Genomic DNA, 7,131 nt, shown 5'->3' with positions numbered 1-7,131 from the left:
TTACCAACAATGTGTGCCTAAAGGATCATTAATATTCATGAGCCTCCAAAGAAACAAACCATGATTTTTACATCAACTGGATCATATTATATATGGGAAGAGGACATCTTCCATGCAGGAGGGAGGGGGTGCTGTGAGTACAGGTCATGAGAGATGGGTCTGGGGTGGTTTGGGATGTTGAGTGAGCAGGCAACTTGAGAAGAAAGGAGTCTTTACAGAAAACGAGGGAGTACATAACTGCAGGCAATTATCAGCAACGCAGAAAGGAGGATTGACATGCAAATAGGGTAACTGATAAGACAATGCCTCCAACTGAGCTGAAAATGCTTCAAAAGGCCTACAAAAAATTGTGCTTATGCAAGGTGTTTGCCAAACATAGTACACCACCTTGCTGCCCCAAGGACACCTGAGCATGCACCCCAGGTTTTTCTGTGGCCAAGTTAGTGGTTGCAAGCCTCCAAAGAGGCTTCACATGGCAGGCAACCATTCCTTTCAGTGTGCGAATTTGGGGCTGTACCAATCAAGAAGAAATAAGATGTGTTTCCATGGTTTACAAACCTGTTGCCTGAGGCTGAATTGTAAACATGCTTGAAGTTTGTTTTTTAAAAGCATACAAGGAGGGTTCCCACATTTGGGTGCTGGAATCAGGGGTGCAGGGAGAGTGCTTTCCATAAAGATCACACCCCCACTCCACCGTCGGTGCCTGGCCCAAAGTGGCTTCGCCTAGCGGGAAACAATATCTTCTGGGCTGCAAATTACAAGTTCTTCTGGAAAGTCTGAGAGCAACCCCTGTGATGGGAGGGGGGAAAAGGGGATAGCAAGTACATTTGGTTGGGGAGAGGACCAGGAGAGAGCAGCCAACAGTGAAGAAGTGGCTGAAAGGGAGACTGCTTACTGAACTCCAACCCCCACAAAACCACGTCTCTCTCAAGCCAACCTACTGACAATCCCCCAAGTGAAAGACCCAAAACAATAAACCAACCAATCACAATCCTACCCTAAACTGCCTACTGTTGCAACTTAGTATTGAGAGGTTAAGAGGGTAAAATTGTTATGTGGAGCTCACTAGCATCTTTTACTTGTGATAGCATATTAACCCATAGTGAGACTTAAACCCACTACATAATGTACATGTTACAACATCCATCATGGTACATTACAACAGTGGAAAAACACAAAAACCCAGGAACATCTTTAGCTAGAAAAGCTACTAACATGAACAAGTGCCCTATCAGAAGAAAACATGCCCCCCAATAAAACTGGAAATTAACCGCAGAGCTGCCACCTAGATACCTATGTAGACCTGACTCATGAGTCAATGTGAAAGGTGCACCATTTGCTAGCATAGCACTGAGAGAACAGAACTTGATGGATCCCAGACTTACAAATCACGTAGGAGTGAATGCAATTTAGTTTGTTCAAACACTCAGTGTTTGAATGGTTGAAGCTATTTTACCTTAGGTAAACTATGCAATTCTAGTGTATCATTTTTTAAAACATCTTGCTCTATGCTGGTATTATTGAATGTATATGGCCCCTTAGGCAAAGACAGCACTTTTGAGTTATAGAGGTGCTTATAAGAATGTCAAAGTTAGGTTCTTTCTGTGATGTAGCAATTATGAATTCCAGTTTCTTGCAAAAAAAGAACATAGTTATGAATATTTGAATATTTTAAAATCAATCTCTTATGCCATACCCTCCTCCTTTGGGTGTGTTTGATTTTCATAAACATCTGAGTAATTGATTTCTTGACATGCAAATTCGTGCAGAGCAAATTTCAGACTATTCTGCACCGCTGTTTGGTAAAAGAATCTCAAGACTATGCGTACAAGTATTCATCCCGAAAGGGCTTGCTGCCATGGAACTTATCTGAGTAGTCATAAAAACATCTCCAGTAGTCAGTGACCCCAGAAATAATTTTTAACTCTATAGCTCATGATTATTTCAGTTTACTTGCCGTTTTAAAATTTAAAATTTGATGAAAATATAATCTGCTTATAGATAATCTATGAGCACAAAAGGGAACTGAGCAAACATCTGTAATACACAGTTTGACTAAAGTAGCTCAAAAGTAATTCAGCAATTATGATTTTTTGTGAGAAAAATATTTGGAGGAAACCAAAGTATAACACTTCCTGGTGGTTTTTATTTTTCCTTGGATAAATATAAAATAAATAAAAATAACACTGAAAACACAGCTTCTTTCCAAATGTTGAATGGAGTATCAGCGCCACTGACGATTTTTAATCAGTTAAAATAACCAGAAATGCAGATAAATTACTTTACTCACAAGCTGGAATTTAAATGTGTTGCTCTTCCATTTTTCAGATAAAAGTTGAATTAGTCACTAAATTTTGTGTCACATTATAGAAAGCACAGCAATAATAGGTTTCAGGGAGAACCTAGTCTTTATCTTATAACCCTATAGCCTCAAGAGGGAACTGATGAACAATTTTCAATTCCCTTAATAACTGAGAACATGTTTAGCTTCAATGTGAAAGTATGCCCCATCATGAGCTTTGCTGTTGCTCTCTGTGTTCAGTGGTTAGAACAGACAAACAGAAGTAGGAGCTCTGAATTCACCAAGCCAGAGCTGTCCTGCTGATCCAAACTGGAGCAACCTCTTCTCCCATCTCCACTATCTTTTAACTCCCCTGATAGTCAAGTTTCATCCACAGTGCAATAGAAGTATGCATTGTATACAAATCCCACACAGAATTTCTACTCATGTCTGTGCTGAAACATACTGCAGGCAAATTTACTCTATGAACTTTGGAAGTTTTAAATGGTGATTCAAATGTATAAAAGTAAAAACAACAAAATGCTCATTTAGTTTCTTAAATAATGTTTCCACTGAAACCAGGCTGCTTATATATGAATTCAGGATTTTTTTCCAATTTTCATCATACTAGTAAAGTGAATATTCAACTTGTGAAAAGAAGAAGATTTTTTAAATGAAAATATATCTTAAATTAAATTTTTAGCCCCTTACTCTTTCAGTATCAATGGAGGATGTCAGTGTAGAATATGCAATGATGACTGCAGTAGATTTTTACACAGAGATAGGTTTTTGGTTTTTTTTTTAAAGATCCAAGTCTAAGTTTAACTCAAAATGCACACATAGGTAGTCCTACCAACTGTGACCCGGCACTGATATTTGTTAAGTCCTTTGATTCCTACACTAAGGGTATGTTCAGATGACTGAACATGTGTTTTGTGGTGTCGCAAACGCATCTGTGGCACTGCAAACTGCACGTACCACGTATGCAGGCATTTGCTGCACTGTTAATTTGCAACATGGTGAGACACTGGATCGCCCAGTGTCCAAAAATTAAAAAGTGCCAGGAAAAAGCAGGGCAACATACATGGCAGCAGTGTGTGCCACTTGAAACTGGAGCCTGGTCTGCCAGAGCCACGCTCCAGCTACCAGCCAGGCTCTGCACTCCCAGATAACCACCACTGCTGCCTAAAGAGGCCCCTAAGACCCCGGATAAGGGTTCTGGGACCAGCACAGGTGCTGGCCTTAGCCTCCCCTACCCCACCTGAAACAATTTGCCCTGTGCTAACCAGGGCAAAAAGCAGCAGCACGTATTTGTGTCACAGCTTTTTCCCCCATGGTAACTACATGCCCCTGCTTGTGGGGATGTAGCCTGAGAGTCCAAAACAGAGCTAGGCTTTTATCCATAAAGCAAGAAATTCCAGGATAGGCTGCTCTTGGGAGAAAAAACAAGCTCTAACATCTACCTACCCCTGCATGGGAAGAGAAGACAGGGAGATCTCACTTCATGGGTCCCTCTGAATCAAGGAGACATTGAGGTAGGGAATCTATAAGTTGCTTAGGCAGCTAATTAGAAACTGCCTCAAGCATTCTCGTTCTTCTTTGCCTCTTTTAAAAGCCTTCACTCATGAACAGCAGGTACCTTAGAAAGCATCATGTCACTGGGATTACGAGTGTAGGCAGAAACCTTGCCTGGGGAGGATTGGACCTTTTTTTATTCCTTTTAGAACTGTATATGCAGGGCTTAAAGAAAAATAGACCTGAAAAGGAAAGAGATGCCAACCTGTAGGACTTTGAAAGGAAATAAAAGGTACTCTGGGAACTATCAGAAAACACAGAATAAGTTAAAGATTTCCTATTAAGACAAATGAGGCCTGTTGCATGCGGTTTCCTTTGTACAGTACTATCCTATTTTTCTTGACTTTTCAGTCACAGTCAGACAATCTCTTGGGGATCTTCCCTCAAACAGTTCTTAAGGGACCTCAGACATTTATCAAACTTTAGGTAATAGGTGTAATAGCACAGTTAGCATATTTTCAGCATCAGCCTGGAGGCTGTAGTCAAACCTAGTTAAAACTACTCCATCCAGAAGGTAGTGCTCTCTAAGACAAGAGTTTAACTAGCAAACCTAACAGTCAACAGGCTAAGGTTTAAGAAACAGATGCCATATGGCAAAAGACTATTGAGAATGATCCCTAACTCAAGTCTCATACCTTGATGTGTTTTAAATTAAACTTTTTATTGAACAAATATCAATATGTTCTTGTTTAACTGATCATGAAACAAGATTAGGCCTTTTTAGGCCATAACAAAAAGTTAAAACTTTTTTTTTGGTAATGGCATGTATAACAGATGTAATCTATAGCCACTCTGATTGTTAGTTCTGACTTGCTACATACTTTAAAAAACCTTACAGAACCCAGGTTACAAAAATATGAGTCAATTATGGAAGCTATATGCAAAGTCGAACTGGTTCCCATTATTAAGTAACTTACAGCAATTTTCTGTTAATATCTTCTTTTTGATCAATGCTTTCTGTGCTCTCTCTTGGCCAAATATATTTTTGTTTAAATTGAAGATTAACCTATATCTACATATGTCAAAAGGCAAAAGAAAAAAAAACTTCTTTAAATGATGAATTTAGATTTATTCAATTATTTTAAAAAATGCCTGGAGTGTGTACTTTTTTTCTTTGTTAACTAACTCTTAGTGAGTATTGCTTTTTCTGCTAAGACCATTTTTTTATGTTGTATATATGACTGCAAAATAGCTTCAGCAGTCTTACTGGAGGTCTACGATTTGTGTAGAGCTTGATAAAAGCTTAACCCAAATAATGGATTGAACTTGTACAGTGATCTTTATTCATGGGGAGTAGCCATTACCTCCATTTTGATAAAGGGAAATTTGAGACAATGATCTACACTGAAAAAATTGCAGAACTGTTCTATGGTAATGATGAAGCCTTATGTAAACACGATCAAACACTTCTTATCTGTCCCCCTCTTCTCTCCCTCCCTGAATTTATTTTATTTTATTTTTTACTCTTTGTTGTCATGCAAATTTCTTTATGCCCATGAGGCCATCTGCTAAGTTAGATTTACTGTACATGTTTTGTAAGAAAGGGACGCACAAAGAAGTTATAGCCTGATTTTTAAAGACTATTTGTGGATTCATCCATTTTATGCATTTTTCTTGGAATACCAATGGATAAGTCTACAATTTCTACTCAGTTATTTCTTTATCTGGAGAGAGAGCTGAGTAAAAGCTCTAAATCATAAGGGTCAATTATCCTAGGCAGAGCATTACAGTAACCTAGTTTGATACCTGAGTTAGCTCAGGTATCTCATCACTGAATTAGGCTATACAGGCATACTTTATAAGTAACATTACAATGTGAAGCATTAATGTACACTTAAAAAAATAAACCTTGTTTAAAAGAAAAAAACCAAGAAATTAAGACAGGAGGAGACAGAAATTTTCTAACTCTATGCTCTGGTATTTGGTAGGGAAAATGAAGGAACAAAAATGATACCTAGGATTTTTAAACTCAGAATTTCATGGCTTTTTTATTAGGTTATGTCAGCCAATCAATATCATTAAGACAGGGTATGAATATGAAAATAATTATGTCTGCTTGTTAGCTTAGGGATTAAAGAAAGGAAGTGCATTATTTAGGACAACAATAACCAAGACATGATAAAACACTACTGCATGCTTAACACAATCTTCTTCAGATTAAAAAAAAATGATGGACATTTCATAATCATCTTTTTTCCCTACAGCTTTATTTCTGTAGCTTTCTACCTACACAATTTTGACAGAGGTCAGAGTTCTTCTTTCATTGCTTTGGGAGGTAATGCAAGTTCAGACACCTGAAAACAGTGATAAAATTAAACAGCTATCAATGATCTAGTTTATTCCCCTTTGAACTACATTCCAGTTACCCAGCATCTTCTCCTGCAAAGCTCAGGAAGAGAAGGAGGAAAAAATAAAAGTTATGTTTGATACCAATGGAAAAGTAGTGGCTGTCATACAAAGCAGTGTCTGATATTCATTGACAGATCTGTGTTTGGAAACTCTGCAATGATTAGGCCACTGCATGACCCTGAGCCCCTGGTAGCATCAATTAATGTTTGGTGGAGATTCCTGCCTTTAGCATTGTCATTCTTTATCTTAGTAAACATCAACATCTGAGCACAAGAGAGAGAAAATGAGCTATTGATTTTTCAGTATTGTCTTAACCTCCAGTCTAACTGAAGGTCAGTACATGTATTCCTGTCAAAGGCACAGTTTTGCTATGCATTGTGGATGTCTGATACAAGCCATCCCAACAGGGAAAGAGATTCCTCAGGTAATACACAGAAGAATAATACTCTATACAAGACCCTGAAACATTCTGTAAGGAAACTCAAGGCCCAGAGAAGACAAACTGCTAAGAAATTGGACTAGATATCAAGAGCCTGGCAGAGAAAGACAGGAGCAGAAAGAAAGAGGGTGAGAGAGATGAATGTGCTTTTGTCATTATAACACAACGGGTTCAAAATAAATTGCCTCTTTACAAAAAGTAGATGACTGCATCCTTCCCTGTATGATGTTCTTCCCTTCATTGCAGGATGAACGATTTTGAACGCTGTTTCCTAACACAGTAAAAGAGATTCTTTTGTCTATAGAAATTAGGTAAGAAATCTAGTATGACAGGAAAACAAAATTTGGCAAGTAATAAATAGGAAACAACAACCATATCCCTCCCTTATTTTTTCTTATTGTTCATACTTTGTAATTCTTTGCTGTCTTCCTCTCACTGACATGCCATTTTGTTGTAGCATAACCCCCAGTTTTTCTTTTTTTTAATT

General features: G+C 38.1%; 1 long non-coding RNA gene across 1 annotated transcript in view; it reads right to left on the bottom strand.

Annotated features, from left to right (window-relative positions):
* LOC109311106 overlaps positions 1-6,861 on the bottom strand; it is a 9,748-nt gene extending 2,887 nt beyond the window's left edge. Inside the window, exon 1 of the long non-coding RNA XR_002101419.1 lies at positions 6,852-6,861. This is a non-coding gene — a long non-coding RNA (uncharacterized LOC109311106). The remainder of the gene's footprint in view (positions 1-6,851) is intronic.
* Between the last annotated feature and the right edge of the window lie 270 nt (positions 6,862-7,131).

Source organism: Crocodylus porosus, unplaced genomic scaffold (genome assembly GCF_001723895.1).
Source record: "Crocodylus porosus isolate Cpor-Errol unplaced genomic scaffold, CroPor_comp1, whole genome shotgun sequence".
NCBI lineage: Eukaryota > Metazoa > Chordata > Crocodylia > Crocodylidae > Crocodylus > Crocodylus porosus.
This window is presented reverse-complemented; position numbering and strand designations above follow the sequence as displayed.